At 38.7% G+C, this 25,135-nt stretch overlaps 2 long non-coding RNA genes across 5 annotated transcripts in view; one reads left to right on the top strand and one right to left on the bottom strand.

The window, feature by feature from the left end:
• Nucleotides 1–18,559, bottom strand: part of LOC147913474 (uncharacterized) — a 42,420-nt gene extending 23,861 nt beyond the window's left edge. For 3 of the 4 annotated variants that reach the window (XR_015548746.1, XR_015548745.1, XR_015548748.1), the window contains exons 1-3: nt 18,330–18,559; nt 8,700–8,731; nt 7,354–7,464 (exon numbers count right to left, since the gene is read on the bottom strand). This is a non-coding gene — a long non-coding RNA (uncharacterized LOC147913474). Of the gene's footprint in view, nt 1–834; nt 3,874–7,353; nt 7,465–8,699; nt 8,732–18,329 lie in introns of those variants that run through there. The other variant, XR_015548747.1, reaches the window with a different exon arrangement.
• LOC147913475 (uncharacterized) overlaps nt 17,989–25,135 on the top strand; it is a 126,191-nt gene continuing 119,044 nt past the window's right edge. The window contains exon 1 of the long non-coding RNA XR_015548744.1: nt 17,989–18,063. This is a non-coding gene — a long non-coding RNA (uncharacterized LOC147913475). The remainder of the gene's footprint in view (nt 18,064–25,135) is intronic.

Genomic DNA, 25,135 nt, shown 5'->3' on the forward strand with positions numbered 1-25,135 from the left:
GTGATGTCGTATTAATTGAAGGTGCTCTTAACCTGGTTTTCTGGGCCATGTGTTGTCCCTTACTGATCTTCAAGTTAAATGGAAGTGTATTTCTGTGGACACAGTCCACTGCTGAGAAAAGAGAATTCCCAGATCTTTTTAAGCACTAGGTTTCAAATGATATCACTGAGTTTAGAGATGGTACAGATGTGTAGAGATTTTAACAGACAGAGCAGGTTCCTATCTTCCCTCCTCAATCCATACTACGTATATACAAAAGACCTTTATCCTAGTGGAAGTCAGTGTTGAGCAGCGTCTCTCAGTGGAGGGTGGTTTTGCCTCTCCCAGGGGACATTTGGCAATGTCTGGAAACATTTGATTGTCACAACTGGGGATGTGCTGCTATCATCTAGTGGGTAAAACCCAAGAATGCTGCTAAGCAACCTATAATATAGAGGACATCCATACCCATAACAAAGAATTATCTAGCCCAAAATGTTAATAGTGGGGCTGCTGAGAAATTCTAGTGTAGAGTTATGAGGAAGGAGAGAAAGGTGCAAGAGACATGAATCCTGCCCCTACTCAGTGATTCCTCAAAAGGAGGGGGTGGATATGCTTGAGTTCCTCAGAAGTTGGGGGGTTTCAGAATTAGAAGAAACTGGGTTTCTATTTTACCACTGAGTTTGAGAGTAGCAACCCATAAAGATGTCTATGTGGAAGAGGGAGCAAGAAATATGGCAGCATGGAGAGGGGGTCTGGACATAAGAGGGCTTTCAGATCATCCCTTGAGTTTCTCACTTCACTAGAGTAGCACGGAAGCGATCCAGAAATTCCTGTAGACCCAGAGAGGCTTACAGTAAGGCTCATGTATTTGCCAGTAACTAAACACAACATAGAGAGTCTCAATGAAGTCTCCATAAGGTAAGTGGTGCAAAGCCACCAGCTAAACATGTGGGAAACTGAGGGGTCTGTGCTCTCACAGGGAGCAGTAAACCCACAGGTTCTTCTTGGCCATACATGATCATCCCAGATCTAACAACTGGTCACCACTGAAGACTCTTCTGCCACAAACAGCTCAGGGCAGAGAGGTGGTGTGTGCCCAGTCCTCACTGCAGGTCCCCAGGCAGCTGAGTAAGTTTCTAGGAGCGTGAGGTCAGGGCCCAAGAGAGGCAACTGAGAGGGCCATGAGAACACCTTGGGATGGAATTTGAATAAGATGGCGTTTGCTTTAAACAGACCAACCAGAGAGAGTGAAAACCTCAAGTGGACCCAGTAAAGATGTCTGTATGAAATGGGGAGATCAGGAGCTTGGATTGAGTTGAAAAAGGTTGTTTCAGAGCATCTGAATTTTATTGACTTACATTGCTAATAATTTAAATCCACTACACATTTAAAAATTAATATTGGTTGTTCAATTGTTGCATTCCCCTTATTGAAGGATTGCTTCTCCTCTCCCCTTTTTAACAGGATTCAAAGGTATATACGAAAGCATTTTACATTTAAATTATGTTCATGCTGATTTTAGAGATATTTTTCTTGTACATATTATTTCCTATCACAATAAATTTAGTGATTAAACTATTCTATGATTATTTCTTGACAATTGGCTACAATAGAGTTTGTCCATGAATGCTTTTGTAATACTATAAAACCAGTACTCAATTTAAAGAAAAGCATCAGAAAATGAGGAGTCCATAAAAGACAGTAATCACTGGGCCACTTAAATTTTAGAAGAGTATCACTAGGGGCACAGTTATATTAAAGAGCAAAATATAGCTAGATTTTATGGAGAACTGGCAAAGACATGAAAAGATTATTTTTTAAAATCTCCATAAATAAAGCTTTTTGTCTACAGCAGCTGTTTTAAAAGCTGGTAAGAAGCTTATAGGAATACTATGGTATTATTTAGATAAATTCAGGGAGAAAACCTAATGGTGAGAAAAATTTTATCCTCCCCTTCTCCAATTTCTTTTCTTATTCCCTTTTAGGAAATTCCTTACTCATAGATAACAATTTCCTGAATGCATACAAGTGGCCCTCTTGGCAGTCTCCTGATCATCCTTGACAATAGAGGTTTCCACCTCTCTTTTTGGTCCCGCTCTGGTCACTGCCGCATTCACCTCAGCTGTCTTTCCCCATCGCTGTTTTTCAATGATGCACCTCACTGGCAGACTCCTACTGTACAGAGAGCAGGGCTGGGAGGAAGGAAGGTGAAGAGATTAGGAAATGTGGGATAGACACCAATGCAGTTACAGATTGACACAGTAACTGCAATCTCAAATATGCATTTTCCCCCATCTCAGTTCTACCATTGCAAAAGAAAAAATATTCTTTAGCTTAATTCTAGAAATTTTTTGCTTTTCAGTCTATTACTTGAGCCAAGAATTTTGGGATTTAGGCTGCTGCTCATTGTTTTTCTTTAAACTAGCCAGTGTCAGTAGAAGCATCTGGTCACCCTGTGGTCCTTGAATGCCTCCTTCCTGGTATACTGCTCCCTGGCAGTTGCTGAGTTTCTCAATGTCTTCAACGAGCTCTTTGTTGCAGGTTACTACAGGTGAAATATGAATCGTAGATGTGCTATATTATGCTAGAGGTTAGGATTCTCCTCCTGGAATACTAGATGAACATTTGGGTTGTTTGTTTCCAGCCCCAATTAAGCAAGATGAGCAATTTTAGATTCCTTCTTATTTACCAACATTGTTTAAGTTTAGACCACTGGGGTACAACCCTGGCCCCCCTGTGTACCATGGTAGCCCCTGCAAGTCACCTATACAACCTACTCATGGTATCATTTTTTCCCCACTAATAAGAATTCTTTACTTCAGAAACCACACGTGGTCTCCGGTGAATTTAAGCTGCCAAGCAATTTATTTGGGAAAAAAACTAAACAGATATAATAGGAAAGCTGGAGAACTAGGCTCAGAAAAACTCAGAAACTTAACTGGTAGAAGCACAGGGAAGGTCATCTAAGGGAACATCTGGGAGTGGAGGGCCAGGGCTGCCAACACTGGATACTGGGTTCTGCCACTGGCTCTGCTGCCCCTGGGCTGTGGAGGCTGCTACTGGCACCACCTGACTACTTCTCCTAGACAACCAAAATTAATTCTAAAATTGCTCTACTTCCCTGGCATGAGCACTCGATTAACGAAGCATAGCTTCCAGGAAGCAGAGAGAACAAATGTCTAATTTTTAAGCTTCTTTATTGCAAGTTGGTCCCTAAATTTTACCAAATTAATACATTGATTGATTCTCTCAAATATAAATAAGGACTGTGGGCTGGAACTATTCCAGTGCTTTTTCAGATCCACTCTCCACCCTTTTCCACTCTGCTCTATGCCTTGAGATGCTGACTTGTACAGACTCCATCGACTCATCCTCTTATTGTCTGGCTTCAGTTGGGGTCACTCAACAGAAAGCCCAGGTAGGAGACCAGTGGGAGAGGAGAGAGAGATCAGGGTATTTTTCTTTGTCTCCCTCCCGGCAGAGTCTCCGTGGACTGGCTGCATCCTTGACTGAAGCGATAGCTCCTGTAGGAGCTCCTCTCCAGGTTTCTGGGTCACTGGGATCCTGTAACTGCTCCCTCCCTTCTCTCTTTCAGGCCTGTGGGTGGTGATGGCATGAGATCCTGCACTATTCTTTATGGCTTCCTGACACACTGCCTTCATGTTTGTAAATTGCCCCTTAATTAAATCCTCCTCCAATTATCCTAATTTGAATGTGCTGTCTATTTCTGGCTGAGACCCTAAATGATACAGGCACCGTCAAAAATGCAGTGTCCTCTCCAGAGACTTTTCTTCCTGCAGTCTAGAGCAGAGCTGTCCTGTAAGGAACACCACAAGCCTCCTCTCTCTCTTCCTCGCCGTGGTCCTTTTCTGCCTTTTGAAAGTAGACACCCTTCAAGAAAAAAGGTAATATCAGGACTCTTTTACTGTAATAACTGCATGACAGGACTTAGAGAAAGGAAATCCCAAAGCAAAATGATATAAAATAGAGAAAACTAGGAAAAAATATCACATGGAAGAGAGGAGAGTTTTCACTTTTGAATGTTTCAAGGACACAAATCGAGCCAGCCCCGGTGGCCTAATGGTTAAATTCGGCACGCTCTGCTTCGGCGGCAGGGTTCGGTTTCTGAGCGTGGACCTACACCACTCACCTGTCAGTAGCTGTGCTGTGGCGGCGGCTCACATACAAAAAGAGGAAGATTGGCCACAGATGGTAACTCAGGGCAAATCTTCCTCAGCAAGCAAAACAAAACAAAACAAAACAAAACAAAAAACAAAAAAACCCCACAAATTATTAGGACCAAAGTGTTACATTACGTTCTTTACTTGTAATGTAGCAACTTATACTTGGGTATGGATCTGGGCTTTGGAAAGTAGGACACAAATCGAGCCAGCCCCGGTGGCCTAATGGTTAAATTCGGCACGCTCTGCTTCGGCGGCAGGGTTCGGTTTCTGAGCGTGGACCTACACCACTCACCTGTCAGTAGCTGTGCTGTGGCGGTGGCTCACATACAAAAAGAGGAAGATTGGCCACAGATGGTAACTCAGGGCAAATCTTCCTCAGCAAGCAAAACAAAACAAAACAAAACAAAACAAAAAACAAAAAAACCCCACAAATTATTAGGACCAAAGTGTTACATTACGTTCTTTACTTGTAATGTAGCAACTTATACTTGGGTATGGATCTGGGCTTTGGAAAGTAGGGTGAGAGAGAAGCCCTTAGAGAAGGGGGTCTTGGCTATCATCCACTGTTTTGTGTTAAATGCAGTAGTGCAGTGTAAACTGCTTGTGTGTTACAGGCTATTGTGTTAGAATGAGTCATGTAGCCAGTTAGTGAGCTTGACTAACTGGCCATGTGAGCCAGTTAGTCAAGCCATGTGAGCATCTATATATAAAATCTACATATTTTTAAATTTATAGACTTAGGAACATTTCCAGATGTTTAGCTTTTAAAGAGATATTGTGGTTTTTGTGCTTCAATGCCAGAATCTACCTTCAGTGTGGTAGCTAATGGCACTATCATTTTCCTATTTTATGCATTATATTTTATTGTTATAATGGTTTAATGCATGATTCTTTCCAGGTATAATTTATCCTTGAACAAAGGATATCGAGAGTCTAGGCCAAAGGCATTAAAAAAAAATGGGAGCATTTCAGACACCAGAGCAAGAGGATAGTTGATGCAATGTCTTTAGAGAAAGTGATTCTTGAGCACTTGTCATCACACAGTGTATATACAATTCCTTATTTTGCCTAGGCATGCGGCCAGAGGTAGATTTCTCCAGCTGGCATAATCATGCCCTTCCCAATTGTATGAGAAAGGAAAGATGTTCCTTGTTGGAGCAGATGTAGCCGTGTCTCTTCTGTACACACATCTACACCCTAAAGGCAGCTTACTGTGAATACCTGTGACTCTCTGCTTGAGGGTGTCAGTGTCGCTGAGGGGGTAGGCTTGCTCTATGCATAAGGCAAGGTGAAAGGGCCAGAGAGTTAATGCTCCAACCAATGACAGAGGGAGAATTAGTGGATAAACACCTCAGTCTTTTCACCCCTTAATTGGTATAATATCATCTCCCCTTAGCTCCCTACCAGGACTGAGCCCACTTGCCCAAACTGGTAACTAGCCTGATAACCCACCTTTTAATGATTTCTTTCCCCTTCCTGACGTACTATCCCACTCCACTAGTGGTGCTTTCTGGAATCATCTCTCAAATAAAGGACCTTCGCTTGAATCCTTGTCCCACAGTGCTTCTGGGGGAATCCAAAGAGACAACTGATGCCAAAAGTGGTCATAGGAGCAGACCCTCAAGACAAGATTCTGGAACTGGATCAGTCAGTCACCAGCCAGATGGCAACAAGGACCCTGTGAGCCATGTGGGTATAATTTCTCTTATGCTAAGATTCTCGCCTGTGGTGAATTGGGATGGGCTCCAGGGGAAGGAGACACCTTAGTTCAAGCAATACCTCTAACTTTTGGGAAATATCAAGAAATGGTATATAAGGCTATGGCATTGATTGGCATACGACAACGGCAATAGAAGCCTTATAGTATAAAAGTAACAGGGCTGAGGCAGCCAACAGTCAACCCAGAGCTTGGTATGATACAAAAATCCTTTTCTCCAACAGTGGGAGGCAAATTGCTGACAGACGTAGAAAGTGAGCTGAATTCACAGCCCTGCCAAGGCTTCTACACTGGTGTCAGAGTCCTTTTGGGGAAGGAATGGACACTGAGGCTTGGGATGAGGATTTCCTGGTGGATACTTTAGGGAGACAGGGATTACTTACCCAAGGAGTTGCAGAATCTATGTAATGTGTGCGGTAGGAACTGGGAGGACATGCTTGAAAATGAATGTTAAAAGTGCTAGACTGTGGTAGAGGGTGGGAAGTGGACTATAAGATGGGAAAGGCAGAATGTATTGATACGGGGCACTCTCATCATCAGGAAATCCAGGATATCTAATTCATTTCCCATCCCTGGGGATGGGAAACACACATTCCCAAGTATATAACTGAAAGTGAGACAGAACCCCAATAGAATGCTGCTCACTAGAGACCAATCAGTCACTTGATGCCAGGTTGGTTGCATTGGACCTCATATATACCAGGGAAGAGATAATTCAACCTTGCTGCTATTGGAAAGTATCTCCAATATGGGTTTACTCTTCTGCCTGCAGTGCTTCAACCAGCACCAATGTCCAAGAATTGGAGATTGCACATAACATTGCCTTCACTTATTGGTGAAGGAGCTTTGACAGTGGGCACTTGACCTCGAGATTAACTGATTCCGCCATAAACCGAACCCTTCAGAAGCCGCCAGCCAGATGAAACTTTAACTGGGCCTCTAAGAAGCTATTCCAAAGTTCTGTCCATGTCTCTGATAATGGATAATGTCTCTTTATTGACTTCTTTCCCTTCTCTTTCTTACTTCTTCATTCCCCACCGATGTTTCCTGGGATCACATCCAAAATAAAATACTTGCACTTGAATCCACATCCCAGAGTCTGCCTCTGTGGAATCCCAAACCAATAAACATATTTGACTTAGAAGATAGATAACTAAATGATGTGTGACTTCTATCAGTTAAGTATGAGATCAGCTGCAAGTAATAGAAAAAACCATAACATTAAAAACTTAAATATACAAGGAATTGCCCAAGATAAGAACACATTTGGAGATGTTCAATCCAGGGCTGGTACAATATCTCCATTATGCCAACAAGGACCTAGGATCTTTCTCAGGCCTTCACATACACATGCTATTTCCTCATGTCACAAGAAGGCTGCTTTACTTCCTGGCATCACATAATTTTCCAGGCAAAAGGACAGTAGAAAACATTTAGGGGAAAAGACAGAATCAGAGAACATCAACTTACATTTCTCAGTGAGAACAGCGAGAACATGGATACCCCCAGCAGCAAGGAAGTTTGGAAAGTTGGAATTCGAGTAGTTGAGTTTATACCTTTTGCAGTCTTTATAATAAAGGCCTGGGAGAAAGTGGATGAAAAGGGAGGGTCAGTCAATCAACCCACAGTCTTACCATATGAAGAGGAAAACTCGGAATTTGTTTTTTAAAAATTTGACCTAAGTTCTAATGTAAATATTTTTTCCATTTTCCAAAAATAAATAAATAAAAGGTTGCAATGTTAGACTATAGTAACTCCCTAGAGTGTTTTTAAAAGGAAAGCACTTAAAATAATTCACTGTATTTAGTTGGAAAGTTTTCACATGCCCTATTTATTAATTCAAAAAATGTATAGCAAGTACCCGCTAACTGCCTTCTGTGAACACAGCAGACAAGATCTCTGCCCTCCCTGAGATTCTGTTTTGTGTATGAACTCATTCAAACTGCCTGATTGAAACAGAGTAACTGATGTGAACTTTTTCTTCTTTTGGGCCATAAAAAAATACGTCATAAAAATTTGCAATTTTTTTGGCCTAGGAAGATTGTCCCTGAGCTAACATCTGTGCCAGTCTTCCTCTACTTTGTATGTGGCATGCCACCACAGCGTGGCTTGATGAGCAGTGCATATGTCCGTGCCCGGAATCTGAACCCACGAACCGCGGGGCGCTGAAGCAGACCGCGCGAACGTAACCACTACGCCACTAGGCCGACCCCCGGCAATAATTTTTTTATGCTAACTGTAAGAATATTTTTGCCTTCTTAATAACTGCAAAAACATCAACATTTATTTTTTGGATTCTTAAGCTTTGTCAAGAATTTTCAAATAATTTCTGATACTTATGTCTCTCCAAGTACAAAGATATCCAGAACATTTAGCCTCAAAAACTGTAAATTGTTGACATTTTAAAAAGCATGAAATATTAAGAAAAGTAAAACAGGATATACCTGTTTCTGCCCATAGCCTCGAGTTATTGGCTATAGCCCTCCTACGCCACAGTTTGCTGTCACTGTGTCCCTGCTTTGTAAACTCATGCTTACTATTAAACAGCCTCGGATGAGAGCTGACACTAAAATCTGGAGCATTCAATTATTTTTATTTTTTGTGGCAGGAAATGATGTTTTCTCTGCCAATTTTGTCTGTTAGGCTAACGGTCTTACATATTTTTTAATTGCTATTTCTATTTGCAGTTATATATTTTCACACCTTCTAGAAGAAATGTAACAGCAAGATTTTTATCACGACAACCGGTAGACACCTGGGTCATTCCACTGATCATTTAGGGAATATTCCCAAGCTACTTCTATGCGCTCACTCACTTGACTCGGCAGCTTCTCTGAAAACCGTGTTTCTGTAGTAAAAAAAAAAAAGAGAGAGATTTTAAATTTTTAAATGCATAAAATTTTTAAACCAAAGCAAGCATAAAATTATGAATAATATATAAATTTTACAGTGATGTTTATTTTAGCAGTCTTTTCTCTAATTGTATCAATAGAATAGTTTATTTAAAATGTATATTATAATCATTTATAAATATTATTTCTGAGTTTAACTTTTTAAAAAGAATTTCAGCTTTAATGAGGTATAATTGATATATAAAATTTTAAGTTATTTATAGTGTACATAGTGGTGATTTGATATACATGTACATTGTGAAAATATTCTCCTCATCTAGTTAATTAACATATCCATCACCTCACATATTTGTCTTTCTTTGTTGCTGTAATTGAAAACATTTAAGTTCTACTCTCAGCAAACTTCAGTTATAAAAAAGCAGTGTTATCAACTATAGTCATTTTTTTTTTTTTTTTAAGATTTCACATATAAGTGATACCAAGCAGTATTAATCTTTCTCTCTCTGGCTTATTTCACTTAGCATAATTCCCTCAAGGTCCATTGAATGTTGTTGCAAATGGTAGGATTTCCTCCTTTCTCACAGCTGATTAATATTCATATATACACACACATGCACACATACACACAACATATCTTCTTTATTCATTTATCTGTTGAGGGACACTTTTAGGTTGTTTCCATACTTTGGCCACTGGGAACAATGCTACAATGAACATGAGAGTACAGACATCTTTTTGATATCCTGTTTTCATTTGCTTTGGACATATACCCAGAAGTAGGATTGCTGGATCATATGGTAGTTCTACTTTTAATTTTTGGAGGAACCTCCATACTGTTTTCCACAGTGGCTGCACCAATTTACATTCCCACCAACAGTGCACAAATTACCCTTTTCTCTGCATTCTTGCCAACACTTGTTATCTCACGTCTTTTGGATGATGACCATTCTAACAAGTTTGAGGTGATATCTCATTGTGATTTTGATTTGCATTCCCCTGATAATTAGTGATATTGAGCACATTTTCATAGAACTGTTTACCATTCGTATGTCTTCTTTGGGAAAATGTATATTCAGTTTTTCTGCCCATTTTTTAATTGGATCTCTTTTTGATATTGAGTTGTATGAGTTCTTTACATATTTTGGATATTAACCCCTTATCAGCTATGTGATTTGCAAATAATTTCTCCTATTCAGTGGGTTGGCTTTTCATTTTGTGGTTGGTTTCTTTCACTCTTCCAAATTCACCTCATTTACCGTGGGCTGTCATTTTTTCCAAAGGCTTTTGTTGCCTTTGCTTTTGGTGTCACATGCAAAAATTATTGCCAAACCAGTATCAAGGAGCTTAGCCTCTATGTTTTCTTCCAGGAGTTTTATGATTTCATCTCTTAAATTTAAGTCTTTGATCCATTTTGAATGGATTTTTGTGTATGGTGTAAGGTAGGGGTCCGATTTCATTCTTTTGCTTGTGGCTGTCCAGTTTTCCCAGCACCACTTATTGAAGAGACTATCCTTTCCCCATTGTATATTCTTGGTTCCTATGTTAATTGACCAAATACGCATGGGCTGTCTATTCTGTTCCATTGTCCTATGTGTCTGTTTTTATGCCAATATCATTACTATTTTGACTGCTATAGCTTTGTAATAGAGTTTGAAATCAGGAAGTTTGATGTCTCCAGCTTTGTTCTTCTTTCTCAAGATTGTTTTGGCTATTTGGGCTCTTTTGTGGTTCCATACAAATTTTAAAATTCTTTTTTCTAGTTCTATGAAAAGTGCTGTTGGACTTTTGATGGGGATTACATTGAATCTGTAGATTGGTTTGGGTAGCATGGACATTTTAATAATATTAATTCTTTTAATCCATGAGCAAGAATATCTTTCCATTATTTGTGTCTTCTTCAGTTTCTTTCTTTCATCAACATCTTATAGTTTTCAGTATTTAGATCCTTCACCTCCTTGGTTAAATTTATTTCTGAGTATTTTATCATTTTTGATACAATTTTAATTGGGATTATTTTCTTAATTTCTCTTTTTGATAGGTTGTTATTAGTGGATAGAAACACCACTGATTTTTGTATATTGATCTTGTATCCTGCAGCTTTACTGAATTTGTTTATTACTTCTAACAGTTTTTTGATGGAGTCTTTAGGATTTTCTCTATATAAGATCATATCATCTGCAGAGACAATTTTACTTGTTCCTTTCTGATTTGGATGCATTTTATTTATTTTTCTTGCCTAGTTGCTCTGACTAGGACTTCCAGTACTATGCTAAATAAAAGTGGTGAGAGTGGGCATCCTTGTCTTGTTCCTGATCTTAGAGGAAAAGCTTTCAGCTTTTCACTGTTGAGCATGATGTTAGCTGTGGGCTTGTCATGTATGGCCTTTATTGCGTTGAGGTATGTTCCCTCCATACTCAGTTTGTTGAGAGTTTTTATTGTGAATGGATGTTGAAAATTGTCAAATCTTTTTTCCACATCTATTGAGACAATCATATGATTTTTATCCTTCATTTTGTTAATGTAGTGTATCACATTGATTGATTTGTGGACATTGAACCATCCTTGCATCTCTGGAATAAATTCCACTTGATCGTAGTGTCTGATCCTTTTAATGTATTCTTGAATTTGGTTTGCTAGTATTTTGTTGATGATTTTTTGCATATATTTTCATCAGGGATATTGGCCTATAATTTTATTTCCTTGCAGTGTCCTTGTTTGGTTTTGGTATCAGGATAATGCTAGCTTCATAAAATGAGTTTGGGACTGTTGCTTCTTTTTCTTTTTTTTGGAATAGTTTGAGAAAGACTGGTATTAGTTCTTTAAATTTTTGGTTGACTTCACCAGTAAAACCACCTGGTCCTGGGCTTTTTTTCTTTGATGGGGGGTTTTTGGTTACTGCTTCTATCTCCTTAGTCATTGATCTGTTCAGATTTTCTATTTTTTCATGATTCAGTCTTGGTAGATTTTATGTTTCTAGGAATTTATCCATTTCTTCTAGGTTGTCCAATTTGTTGTATATTATATATATAATGACTTGTAGTAGTCTCATGATCCTTTGTATTTCTGTGGTATCAGTTGTAATATCTCCTCTTTTATTTCTTTTTTTTTTTTTTTTTTTAATTTTTTGTTTATTGCAGTAACATTGGTTTATAACATTGTAAAAATTTCAGGTGTACATCATTGTACTTCTATTTCTGCATGGACTACATCATGTTCACCACCAAAATACTAATTACAACCCATCACCACACACATGTACCGAATTATCCCTTTCACCCTCCCCCCTCCCCCTTCCTCTGGTAACCACCAATCCAATCTCTGTCCCTATGTGTTTGTTTATTGTTGTTATTATCTACTACTTAATGAAGGAAATCATACGGTATTTGACCTTCTCCCTCTGACTTATTTCACTTTGCATTATACCCTCAATGTCCATCCATGTTGTCACAAATGGCTGGATTTCGTCGTTTCTTATGGCTGAGTAGTATTCCATTGTGTATATATACCACAGCTTCTTTATCCATTCGTCCCTTGATGGGCCCTTAGGTTGCTTCCAAGTCTTGGCTATTGTGAATAAGGCTGCAATGAACACAGGGGTGCATGTACCTTTGCAAATTGGTGTTTTCAAGTTCTTTGGATAAATACCCAACAGTGGAATAGCTGGATCATATGGTAGTTCTATCGTTGATTTTTTGAGGAATCTCCATACTGTTTTCCATAGTGGCTGCACCAGTTTGCACTCCCACCAGCAGTGTATGAGAGTTCCCTTCTCTCCACAACCTCTCCAACACATGTTGTTTCCTGTCTTGTTAATTATAGCCATTCTGACAGGCGTGAGGTGATATCTCATTGTAGTTTTGATTTGCATTTCCCTGATAGTTAGTGATTTTGAACATCTTTTCATGTGTCTGTTGGCCATCTGTATATCTTCTTTGGAGAAATGTCTGTTCAGGTCTTTTGCCCATTTTTTAATTGGGTTGGTAGTTTTTGTTGTTGAGATGCATGAGTTCTTTATATATTTTGGAGATTAAGCCCTTATCAGATGTATGGTTTGCAAATATCTTCTCCCAATTGTTAGGTTGTCTTTTCGTTTTGTTGATGGTTTCCTTTGCTGTGCAGAAGCTTTTAGTTTGATGTAGTCCCATTTGTTTATTTTTTCTATTGTTTCTCTTGCCTGGTCAGATGTGGTGTTTGAAAAGATGTTGCTAAGACTGATGTGGAAGAGCGTACTGCCTATGTTTTCTTCTAGAAGTTTCACAGTTTCAGGTCTTACATTCAAGTCTTTAATCCATTTGGAGTTAATTTTTGTGTATGGTGTAAGGTAAGGGTCTACTTTCATTTTTTTGCATGTGGCTATCCAGTTTTCCCAACACCATTTGTTGAAGAGACTTTCTTTTCCCCATTGTATGTTCTTGGCTCCTTTGTCGAAGATTAGCTGTCCATAGATGTGTGGGTTTATTTCTGGGCTTTCGATTCTATTCCATTGATCTGTGTGTCTGTTTTTGTGCCAGTACCATGCTGTTTTGGTTACTATAGCTTTGTAGTATATTTTGAAATCAGGGAGTGTGATACCTCCAGCTTTGTTCTTTTTCTCAGGATTCCTTTAGCTATTCGGGTCTTTTGTTGTTCCATATAATTTTTAGGATTCTTTGTTCTATTTCTGTGAAAAATGTTGTTGGAACTTTGATAGGGATTGCATTGAATCTATAGATGGCTTTAGGAAGTATGGACATCTTAACTATGTTAATTCTTCCAATCCAAGAGCACGGAATATCTTTCCATTTCTTTGTGTCCTCTTCAATTTCTTTCAGCAATGTTTTATAGTTTTCGTGTACAGATCTTTCACCTCTTTGGTTAAGTTTATTCCTAGGTATTTTATTCTTTTTGTTGCAATTGTAAATGGGATGGTATTCTTAATTTCTCTTTCTGCTACTTCGTTGTTAGTGTACAGAAATGCAACTGATTTTTGTATGTTGATTTTGTATCCTGCAACTTTACCATAGTCGTTTATTACTTCTAAAAGTTTTCTGGTGGATTCTTTAGGGTTTTCTATATATAAAATCATGTCATCTGCAAATAGTGACAGTTTCACTTCTTCCTTTCCAATTTGGATCCCTTTTATTTCTTTCTCTTGCCTGATTGCTCTGGCTAGGACTTCCAATACTATGTTAAATAGGAGTGGTGACAGTGGGCATCCTTGTCTGGTTCCTGTTCTTAGAGGGATAGCTTTCAGTTTTTCACCATTGAGGATGATATTAGCTGTGGGTTTCTCATATATGGTCTTTATTATGTTGAGGTACTTTCCTTCTATACCCATTTTATTCAGAGTTTTTATCATAAATGGATGCTGTATCTTGTCAAATGCTTTCTCTGCATCTATTGAGATGATCATGTGATTTTTATTCTTCATTTTATTAATGTGGTGTATTACGTTGATTGATTTGCGAATGTTAAACCATCCCTGCATACCTGGAATAAATCCCACTTGATCATGGTGTATAATCTTTTTAACGTATTGTTGTAGGCGATTTGCTAGTATTTTGTTGAGGATTTTTGCATCGATGTTCATCAGTGATATTGGCCTGTAATTTTCTTTTTTTGTGTTGTCCTTGTCTGGTTTTGGTATCAGGGTAATGTCAGCTTCGTAGAATGAGTTAGGGAGCTTCCCCCCCCCCTCAATTGTTTGGAAGAGTTTGAGAAGGATAGGTATTAACTCTTCTTTGAATGTTTGGTAGAATTCACCAGGGAAGCCATCTGGTCCTGGACTTTTATTTTTGGGGAGGCTTTTGATTACTGTTTCGATCTCCTTACTGGTGATTGGTCTATTCAAATTCTCTACTTCTTCTTGATCCAGTTTTGGAAGGTTGTATGATTCTAAGAATTTATCCATTTCTTCCAGATTGTCGAATTGGTTGGCATATAGTTTTTCATAGTATTCTCTTATAATCTTTTGTATTTCTGAGGTGTCTGTTGTAACCTCTCCTCTTTCATTTCTGATTTTACTTATTTGTGCCTTCTCTCTTTTTTTCTTGGTGAGTCTAGCTAAAGGTTTGTCAATTTTGTTTATCTTTTCAAAGAACCAGCTCTTGGTTTTATTAATTTTTCTATTGTTTTTTGGTCTCTATTTCATTTATTTCTGCTCTGATTTTTATTATTTCCCTTCTTCTACTGATTTTGGGCTTTGTTTGTTCTTCTTTTTCCAGTTCCTTTAGGTGCATTGTTAGATTGTTTATTTGAGATTTTTCTTGTTTGTTGAGATAGGCCTGTATTGCTATAAACTTCCCTCTTAGAACCGCTTTTGCTGTATCCCATAAATTCTGGCATGTCGTATTTTCATTTTCATTTGTCTCCAGGTATTTTTTGATTTCTTCTTTGATTTCTTCGTTAACCCAATCGTTGTTCAGTAGCATTTTGTTTAATCTCCATGTATTTGTGGCTTTTCTGATTTTCTTCCTATAGTTGATTTCTAGTTTCATACCGTTGTGGTCAGAAAAAGATGGTTGGTATTATTTCAATCTTCTTAAATTTATGGAGACTTGTTTTGTGGCCTAATATGTGATCAATCCTGGAGAATGTTCCATGTGCATTTGAAAAGAACGTGTATTCTTCGGTTTTTGGATGGAATGCTCTGTATATATCTACTAGGTCCATCTGTTCTAGTGTGTCGTTTAAGGCCAATGTTTCCTTATTGATCTTCTGTTTGGATGATCTATCCGTTGGTGTAAGTGGAGTGTTAAAGTCCCCTACTATTATTGTGTTACTGTCTATTTCTGTTTTTATGTCTGTTAATAATTGCTTTATATATTTAGGTGCACCTACATTGGAGTGCGTAGATATTTACAAGTGTTATATCCTCTTGTTGGATTGTTCCCTTGATCATTATGTAATGCCCTTCTTTGTCTCGTTTTACAGTTTTTGTTTTAAAGTCTATTTTGTCTGATATGAGTACTGCTACCCCTGCTTTCTTTTCATTGCCATTTGCATGGAGTATCTTTTTCCATCCCTTCACTTTCAGTTTGTGAGTGTCTTTAGGTCTGAAGTGTGTCTCTTGTATGCAGCATATATATGGGTCTTGTTTTTTTATCCAGTCAGCCACCCTATGCCTTTTAATTGGAGCATTTAGTCCATTGACGTTTAAAGTAGCTATTGATAAGTATGTACTTACTGCCATTTTTTAACTTTTTTTTTTTCCCTCAGTGTTTTAGTAGTCCTTCTCTGTTCCTTACTTCTTCTATACAGAATTGATGGTCACTTTAGTTTGACCTCTGTCTGAAAGCTGTACTCTTTAACTACCCTCCTCCCTCCTTTTGTTTTTGATATCATATCCAACTTCTTTTTTGTGCATTTGTATCCATTACGTTCTAATCGAGGAAATAGATAAATTTTCCTAATTGAGGTCTTCTCTTTTCCCCTTAAAACAGTCCCTTTAACAGTTCTGGAAACACTGGTTTCTTGGGGACAAACTCCTTTAATTTTTGCTTGTCTGGGAAATTTTTGATCTCTCCTTCCATTTTGAGCGATAACCTTGCTGGGTAGAGTATTCTTGGCTGTAAGTTTTTCCTTTTAGCACTTTAAATATATCGTGCCATTCTCTTCTAGCCTGTAAGGTTTCTGCTGAGAAGTCAGCTGATAGCCTTATGGGGTTTCCTTTGTATGTAACTTGACATTCTCTTGTGGCTTTTAGGATTCTCTCTTTATCTTTAATTCTGGACATTTTGATTATGATGTGTCTTGGTGTGGGCCTCTTTGGGTTTATCTTGTTTGGGGCTCTCTGTGCCTCCTGTACCTGGATGTCTGTTTCCTTCCTTAGGTTAGGGAAGTTTTCATCTATTATTTCTTGAAATAGATTCTCTGCCCCCTTGTCTCGCTCTTCTCCTTCCGGGACACCTATAACACGGATGTTAGTGCGCTTGATGTTGTCCAGAGGTCCCTTAGACTGCCCTCACTCTTTTTAATTCTTTTCTCTTTTACCTGTTCACCTTGGGTAATTTCTTCTAGTCTTTCTTCCAGCTCACAGATCCGTTCTTCTGTATCCTCTACTCTGCTTTTGAGTCCCTCTAATGAATTTTTCATTTCCAGTATTGTATTCTTCATTTCTGATTGGTTCTTTTTTATATCTTCCATTTCTTTGTTGACATTCTCACTGAGTTCATCTATTCTTCTCCCCAGATCAGTTAGCATCCTTAACACTCTTAGTTTGAACTCTCTGTCGGGTAGGTTGCTCATTTCTGTTTCACTTAGTTCCTTTTCTGGGGTTTTGTCCTGTTCCCTTACTTGGAATGTATTCTTTTGCCTCCTCATTTTGCCTCTTTCCCTGTGCTTGTGTCTATGTATTAGGTAGGTCAGCTACGTCTCCTGCTCTTGGATAGGTGACCTTATGTAAGTGATGGCTTAGGAGGCTTCCAGTGTGCTTCCCTCAGTTCTCAATGTTCCAGGGGTGGCCCTTATGTGGGCTACGTGTGTGCTTCTATTGTGGCCTGTTAGCTCTCCCTATAGGCGCCCAGGGAGGCTGAGTTATGCTCCTGGCCAGCTGTTGTAATGCTCAGCTGCTTGTAGTTGTTGTGGGCCCTTCAGTCTCTTTATCAGGTGTGAGGAGCCCCAGCACAGTTGGCTGCAAGTTTTAATACCACATCTGTGTTGCAGTATTTCTTTTAAGTGAGTAGGCCCCCAGCGTGGCAGGTTGTTAGGCTCAGGGCCTTAGAATTGCTGTAAACCTCTAGCCTATTAGGTCTCTTGTCAGCTCTCTGAGGATTGCAGCTGGGTGGGGCTGGCCTCAGGCACAGGAGCACCCAATTGTTTCAGGCTTTGGAAGGTGGGGCAAACCTCCTATGTGGGTCTTTGAGAAGCACAAGTCTTCTGCAGCTGACAAGCCCTGCCGCCCACAGGTCCACACACACAGTCAACACAGTCCTGCCCGTGTGAGCCCGACCTCCCCAAGCGGACCCAGTCTCTCCACGGCGGGAGCCCCACACACTCCGCCACCACCCCACACTCTCCACCCGCTCCTTGTGCACACCCTGCCCCGCTCAAGTCAGCTCAGTTGCCAGGCTGCAGAAAATCCAGTCACCAATCTATGCAGGCCCACACGTTGCCTGAGGGTTTGTTGTTAGGTGGGGCCAGTCTCTAGGGTGGGCTGCCTGCCCTGGCTGAGCTGGATTAAATCGGTGCTCTAGCGGGTGGAGCAGACCCTGGGCTAGCAGGTCTCAGGGAAAACTCCAATGGCGTCTGTGTCAGCACGCTCACACCAGGCCACAACAATGGCCGCCGCCAATGTCCCAGTCCCTGGAGAGGTCTCACCCCTCACCGAGATGCACTCAGGGCCTATTAGGTGAGTCTCTTGTCACCAAAGCAGTGTGCACCTTTCTTTCTGGTGATTTTAGGATGCTTTCTGGAGCGGGTGAGTTTGTGCGCGGGCCCTTTAAGAGCCAGTTTTAGTTTCTTTGTGAACCGGGTTTTCTGGGGGTGCTACCCAATGCTTTAGTAGCAGCAAAGTCAGATATTATGCCGCTGGTCTCGATTGTGCTGGGTCCACACAATGCCCACAGCGGGGGCGCTCCCGGCTCAGGGCCCCGCGCCTCCAGGGAGGTTGCGTACCTGTGAGCTGCTCCCGGCGGCCATGAAGCTGGCGGCTTGTGAAGGCGGCATTTTTCCTCTCCGGAAGGGAGTCTCTGCCTCTTCCACCCCAGTTAGGATTGTCCGTTGTTGCAGGAGTTCCTCTTATCCAGTTTTCAGCTCTGTCTCAGGGGTAATTTTTCTACGAGTAGTTGTAAATTGGCTGTGTCCACGGGAGGAGGTGAGTTCAGAGTCTGCCTACGCCGCCATCTTGACTCCCTCTCCTCTTTTATTTCTAATTTTATTTATTTTAGCTGTCTCTTTTTTTTCTTGTTAAGTCTAGCAAATGGTTTGTCTGTTTTGTTTATCTCTTAAAAAACCAGTTCTTAGTTTCGTTGATCTTTTCTATGGTCTTTTTAGTCTCTATTTCATTTATTTCCATTCTGATCTTTGTTATTTCCTTCCTTCTACTAACTTTAGGCTTATTGGCCTTATATACTAAACTTTGGGTTTATTATTATTTTTCTAGATCTTTGAGGTATAAAATTAGATTATTTATTTGAGACTTTTTTCTTCTCTTAATGTAGGTATTTATCACTATAAACTTCTCTCTTGGAACTGTTTTTCCTTCATTTTGTAAGTTTTGGCATGTTGTATTTCCCTTTTTATTTGTCTCAAGATATTTTTTGACTTCTCTTTTGATTTCTTCTTTGACCCACTGGTTGTTCAGTAGCATATTGTTTAATCTCTGCATATTTGTGAGTTTTTCAGTTTTCTTCTTGAGATTGATATCTAGTCTCATACTATTGTGGTCAGAAAATACGCTTGACATGATTTCAGTCTTCTTAAATTTATTGAGACATGTTTTGTAGTCTAACATATGATCTATCCTGGAAAATGCTTCATGTGCACTTGAGAAGAACGTGTATTCTCCTGCAGTTGGATAGAATGTTCTATAAATAGTTGTTAATAGACCATCTGGTCTAATGTGTAGTTTATATCCAATGTTTCCCTCTTGGTTTTCTGTGTGGATCATCTATCCATTGTTGGAAGAGGAATATTGAATTTCCTTCACTATTATTGTATTGCTGTCTGTTTTTCCCTTCAGGTCTGTTAATATATTTAGGTGTTTTATATATTTAGGTGCTCCTATATTAGGTGCATAAATATTTACAAACGTTATATCTTCTTGTTAGGTTGACCCCTTTATCATTATATAATGATGTTCTTTGTCTCTTATTACTGTCTTTGGTTTAAAGTCTATTTTGTTTGTTATAAGCACAACAAGCCCTGCTTTCTTTTGGTTTTCATTTGCGTGGAATATCTTTTTCCATCCTTTCACTTTCAGTCTGTGTGTCCTTAAAGCTGAAGTGAGTGTCTTGTAGGCAGCGTATAGTTGGGTCTTGTTTTTTAAATCCATTCAGTCACTCCGTGTCTTTTGATTGGAGAATTTAGTCCATTTACCTTTAAAGTAATTATTGATAGGTATAGACTTACTATTGCCATTTTGTTAATTGTTTTCTGGCTGTTTCGTAATTCCTTGTGAAATGATTACCACAATCTGTGTAACATATCCATGACCTCACATAATTACCATTTTGTGTGTGTCTGCATAATTACCATTTTGTGTGTGTGTGGTAAAAATGTTTAAGTTATCCTCTCTTAGCAAATTTCAAGTATATAGTATAGCATTATTTAACTATAGTTACCATGCTGTACATTATATCACCAGAACTTACTCAATCAATTGTTAAGTACTGATCTAGCACACTAGACATAAGGATCAACCTGTTGGGGCATCTTCTCTCATGAACACTGTAAATAGGACACTGACAACATTTCTTTATAAAAAATTTTTCTTCTTCTTTGGTCCTTGGAAACCAACCAAAAGAGAACAAAAGTGAACACATTCTTTCTTTAGATATTAAAATATTACTCATCAGGTTATAGTCATGTCTAGGAACTCTTAGTCTTTAAGAGTTTGTTGAAGTTGATAATAAATATCTCTGGTTTGTAAAGTAAAACTGTCACAGTGAAACTTATTTATATTATTCCATGTTTAAGGGGAATACCTTGAAGTCACCTTCACTTACCACCTACTAATAAATTTTATTAATTTCTCATGTATTTTGCTTGGACTTTGTTTAAATCTACCATTCTCCTCCTCTTCTTCATCAATAAATAAAAAGATAATTTCTTTCATAATTAAGAAAAAACACTATTAAGTTAAAAAAATTCTGACCTGCCCATTCATGAACATTCTGATATGCCCCTAAGTTTTGTTTAAAAGACCATGGATGAGGGCTCATATGCAAGCAAGGGGTGGTGATATAAGTGGAACTAATTATATACAGGAAAATATGTTATTGCCTTTGCATTCAAAGGCAGTTATACTTAAATTTAATTCTGTACTTCATATGGTCATATGGTCCTATGGTCTCTAATCTCTTCAGTTTGATGTGTTTGAACCTCCTTATTCTGCAACGTTTTTGAGCGTATATTGCATTTTTGCAAATGATCCTTAAGATCTCTTTGAGGTGTAAAATTCTATAATTCCATGATATGTATGAACTATATAGATTTTATAGTATGCAAATTGACTTCCAGTAGGCTATAAAAATCTTCACTCAGATTATCCAAAGTCCAGCTATATAACATGTCTTGATTGAGTCATAAAATTCTTCCTCTTAATGGTGTAAATAAGTGGCATATATGTAAGCGTGAGTAATGGTGTAAGTAAATTTCCGATTGTATGGTAAAAAAACCACAAAATTTATATGCATAAAATACAATTATAAAAAAATGTTTTGGTAGATTGTGAATGAAACAGTTCATCTACTGTGAATTAAATGATTCTGGAAATCTCAATAGATTTTTCTTTTAGGGGAAAACAATCCTTTTTCAATTCTTTCAAAATGGGTTTTGAGGCTATGGTGCTCTTTCAAATGTGAAGAACACAGAAAACACACAAATCAGTCAATTTTATTAGCCAAGGAATTTCCTAACGCCTGAACTGCCCTAGAAATTAACCTATTGTCAATGTATACACATCAGTGCAATCTAACTGAAATTTCCACCTGAGTTAGTTGATTAGTGCTTGTTAAATTAGTCCATCCATTTCATTTGTGTTGGCAGGCACATTTTCCTATGTGCCATGCTATTGACAGACTTGGTTGATAGAACAAGGAGCAATCACTCCTCTTAGCATCTCTTTAGCCTGAGGCATCCTCCTTTCCCATCTCTGTGCTTTATTTTGGCCACCTATCCTGGCTTTCCAAAACGCTCATGATATTCACTAATAATTCAGGAGAAGCTTGGAACTCTCTGGGTACATTCCTTTCTCTCATGAGAGCACTGATGATTTACATGCCCTGTTCCTGGAAGGACTGGATGAGAGAATGGAATGCTATGTGTTCCAAATCACCATTGATAAGGTAATTCCAGTATTACAATCCCTGCAGCAGACAGAGTTTGGGAAAAAGAAAGCTTGATTGTAGTACAGCGTCTGACAAATAACAAGCACTCAATAAATACATTGATAAATCACAGATCAATAGGGTCCATTTAAAAAAATGTTGGTATTCTCTTGAGAAAGACCTCTTCAATACCAACAATGCTTAAATACTACCTGACACTGGATGACCTTGACAAAAACTCCAAGGTCCAGACTAAATACTCCTTCTGTATTAGTAAGGAGGGGTGCTGCAACAAGCAGCAGGCAGCCAAATCTTAATTAGGCTTCTGTGCTTGACTTGCCTTGTGATAGAGAGTTTGGAAACCTCAGTAGAGAAAGAAAAATGGTTTATGTAATTTCCATTGGCCTTCACTGCAGCCACATAGGTTGCCATCTAAATCAACTTGTGTTTGGCAGCAGCTGAGACCAGAAGTGGATTGCCTGTATTCAGACCTATGTGTCACGTTATGACAATGAAATTAGGGAACAATATACACTAGTAATCATAATAATTTTCTACCTTAATGCGAAGAACACACAACGCTCTATTATGTCGCTGAAAGTATTTACAAATGACTTGAATTGGAACAGATTAATCTTTCCACAAAATGCAATGAATGCTGTTTCATCATGTCTCGTAAGGTTTTACAACCTTCAAAAGAGTTAATGTCCAATGGTTTATTGGTTTTATGCTTTTGCTGGCCAACTCATATTTTTTAAGTCTAATAATTTTCAGGAGCAGTTGCCAAAATTTCAGAGCATGAAGTATTTTAAGATAGGAAAAGAAAAATAGAGATCAAAAAAGAACTTTGCCAAGAAACACATATTGTCTATTTGACCAGAGACACCTAGCCAGTGTGACACAAAAGAAAAACGCCCCATATTAGTGTTTTGTTTCAAGACATATATAATCATAATGTCACATCTAACTCTCTTTTCTCTGATCTTGACATGTTAGCAACGTTCCAGTCAATAAGTTATTGAAAGGCTATTTCATTACCTGGCATTAGCCTCAGAGATATAGACCATCATCCTATATTTTGAAAGAACACAAGATAGATTGGAGGACATTAATTTGATGGAGAAACATTCACCCAAGTTCTTCCAACAAAATGGGCAATGCACCATGTCATCACCTGTTGCCTGAAAAAGAGATAAAAAATCTCCAAAATGACTCTTCTTCCACTTCAACAACCTAACTCCCAACAAATTACACTACTATAAAAAGAATGACTAATTACGCTTCCACTAAGGACCATAAAGTGTCCAATTATGGGTCTAATTAGAAGGGAAGGGCGTAAAGTAATGGGTCTTTATTTAGAAATGCTGTTATTCTCAGGGCATCTTCTAAAGTGGTGTCTGTGTTTTGTTTTATGTATTACCTAGTCTACCTTTCTGCAACTTGCTCAGATTTATCTCAATAGGACAAACATCTGTCACATCTTGCATATTGCTTTACTCTGATTGTCCCTGACCCCTTAGGCAAATACAGACAGGTGGAAAACATGCTGGCTATTTCACACAACATCTGTAGTCACTTTAGCCAGTCTTTTTTATGGCTTATCACAGCATGGAAGGGCTGCAGAAACCAAACTGCTTCTCTCTCATTGTAGCAGGGAGAGAGAACCAGGTGGAATTCCACCTCTGTTTGCTTGAGCAACTGTCCCACACTTAGCATTTACAAATGCTGGCTGAGGAGACCAGCTTCCTGCTTGCAGGACTGGCCCTTAAGAGTTAGGGGAAAAGAGAGAAAAAGTAAAAAAATGGACAGGGTATGCCTTTCAGTTAAGTCATTATCTTTATTCTGGATTTTAATAAATGACCACACACACAAACACACGCACTCATGCACACACTCACACACAGTCATACACAAAATGTCTTTAGCAGCAATTGGATGTGATTAATGAGGCTGCTCTGGCACATCTTGAGGATAGCATATTAGTCACAGTTAATGACTCTGGCATAGCCTACTCAAAGAGCAATATGTCCTTATTAAATGTTTCTAGCATAGAACCAGGAAAGACCTCAAAATATCCTCTGGTCAATGACCCAATTTCCAGAATTGGTGAAGGGACACACCCTAAAATAGCCAGGACTGATAGATTTTTCTTCTTCTTCTTATTTTTAAGCAAGACAAAACAAAACAGGAATATAGATTCTCCAAAATGCCTTTCATGACAGTTCTAGTCTATAATCATTATTTAAGTCAAGAAATCTTTCCTTGTAAATGAGTTTTTACTTTAATCCAAGCCCGGTTCCTCTTGTGTAGACAACAATGAAAATGGAGAAAAATTGGTCAGTTATCCTCTTATATATACACTTAATACACTTGGAGGTGGTTATTAAATCACCCTCCTGCCTTCTTTGCTATAAAGTTAACTACTTTAATCTTTTTCACTGGAATTAATTTCCATCTTTTAAAATAAGTCTTTTATTGTTATTTTTAAAATTTTCTCTGAGCCCTCTAATGTTTTCAAAGTGTGGGAAAGAGACTACCTCCATCACCTGGGGATGATTACCTAAGATGCCTTTAAAAGGGAAGAGTCTTGGGCACCCCCATCCACTCAATCAGAAGATCTGTGGTTGTAACCCAGAATCTGCATTTTGAACAAGAATCTTGGGAGATGCTCAGACACGTTGACATTTGAGCACCAGTACTCTAATTTCTCTTCGGTTAAACCATCCAGATACCTTTTTCTGCAAAGCAGAGAAGATACACGATCTCTAGTAAACTTTTCTATTTCATCATCTCATCATTTCTACATGTTTCAGTTTAATCAAAGGATGAATGTGGGCCCCTCCAATCTATTCATAACCCTTCCAGCTTTCCATCGATTGTCTATCATCTTTCCCTCTGAAAGTATTTGATCCCCTAGTATGTCCTCCTAATATGATTGCAAGGTGATTACTATTACTCCTTCCTTTCCAGTCTAACATATGTAACATCCCCTCCATCCCCTAAATGTGCTGTACTTCTCATTTCATTGCCGTTACTCAATTTCCTGTAACTTTAAAAAGAATTTCTTGCCTTTTATGTGTACTTATTTTTAACTTATTCTTAAATTCATGTCTTCACATTATTATGCTTTGATTTCCCACCTGTTTTGTGAGCAGTTGAGACCAGTATCCTATAAAACTTTCTTTTCTTCACAGATCCTGGCATGATTATTTGCATACACTTCTCATGTATCTGAGTTTCCACCACCTGTGTAGACCTCCCAGAGTATACACAAGAACATCCTCTGAGGAAATATCAACCGAATCACCCCTGCTTATTTGCAGGTTAAGATATAATTTTTATACTAACGTTCCATTCTTCCTTTTGTCCTACATCCATTCCTTCCTGCTTCTCCCTAGTCATTTCCTGCTTAATCCACTGCTTGCTGGCTTA

This window comes from Ceratotherium simum, chromosome 27, assembly GCF_057802395.1.
Source record: "Ceratotherium simum simum isolate JZ-2026a chromosome 27, ASM5780239v1, whole genome shotgun sequence".
NCBI lineage: Eukaryota > Metazoa > Chordata > Mammalia > Perissodactyla > Rhinocerotidae > Ceratotherium > Ceratotherium simum.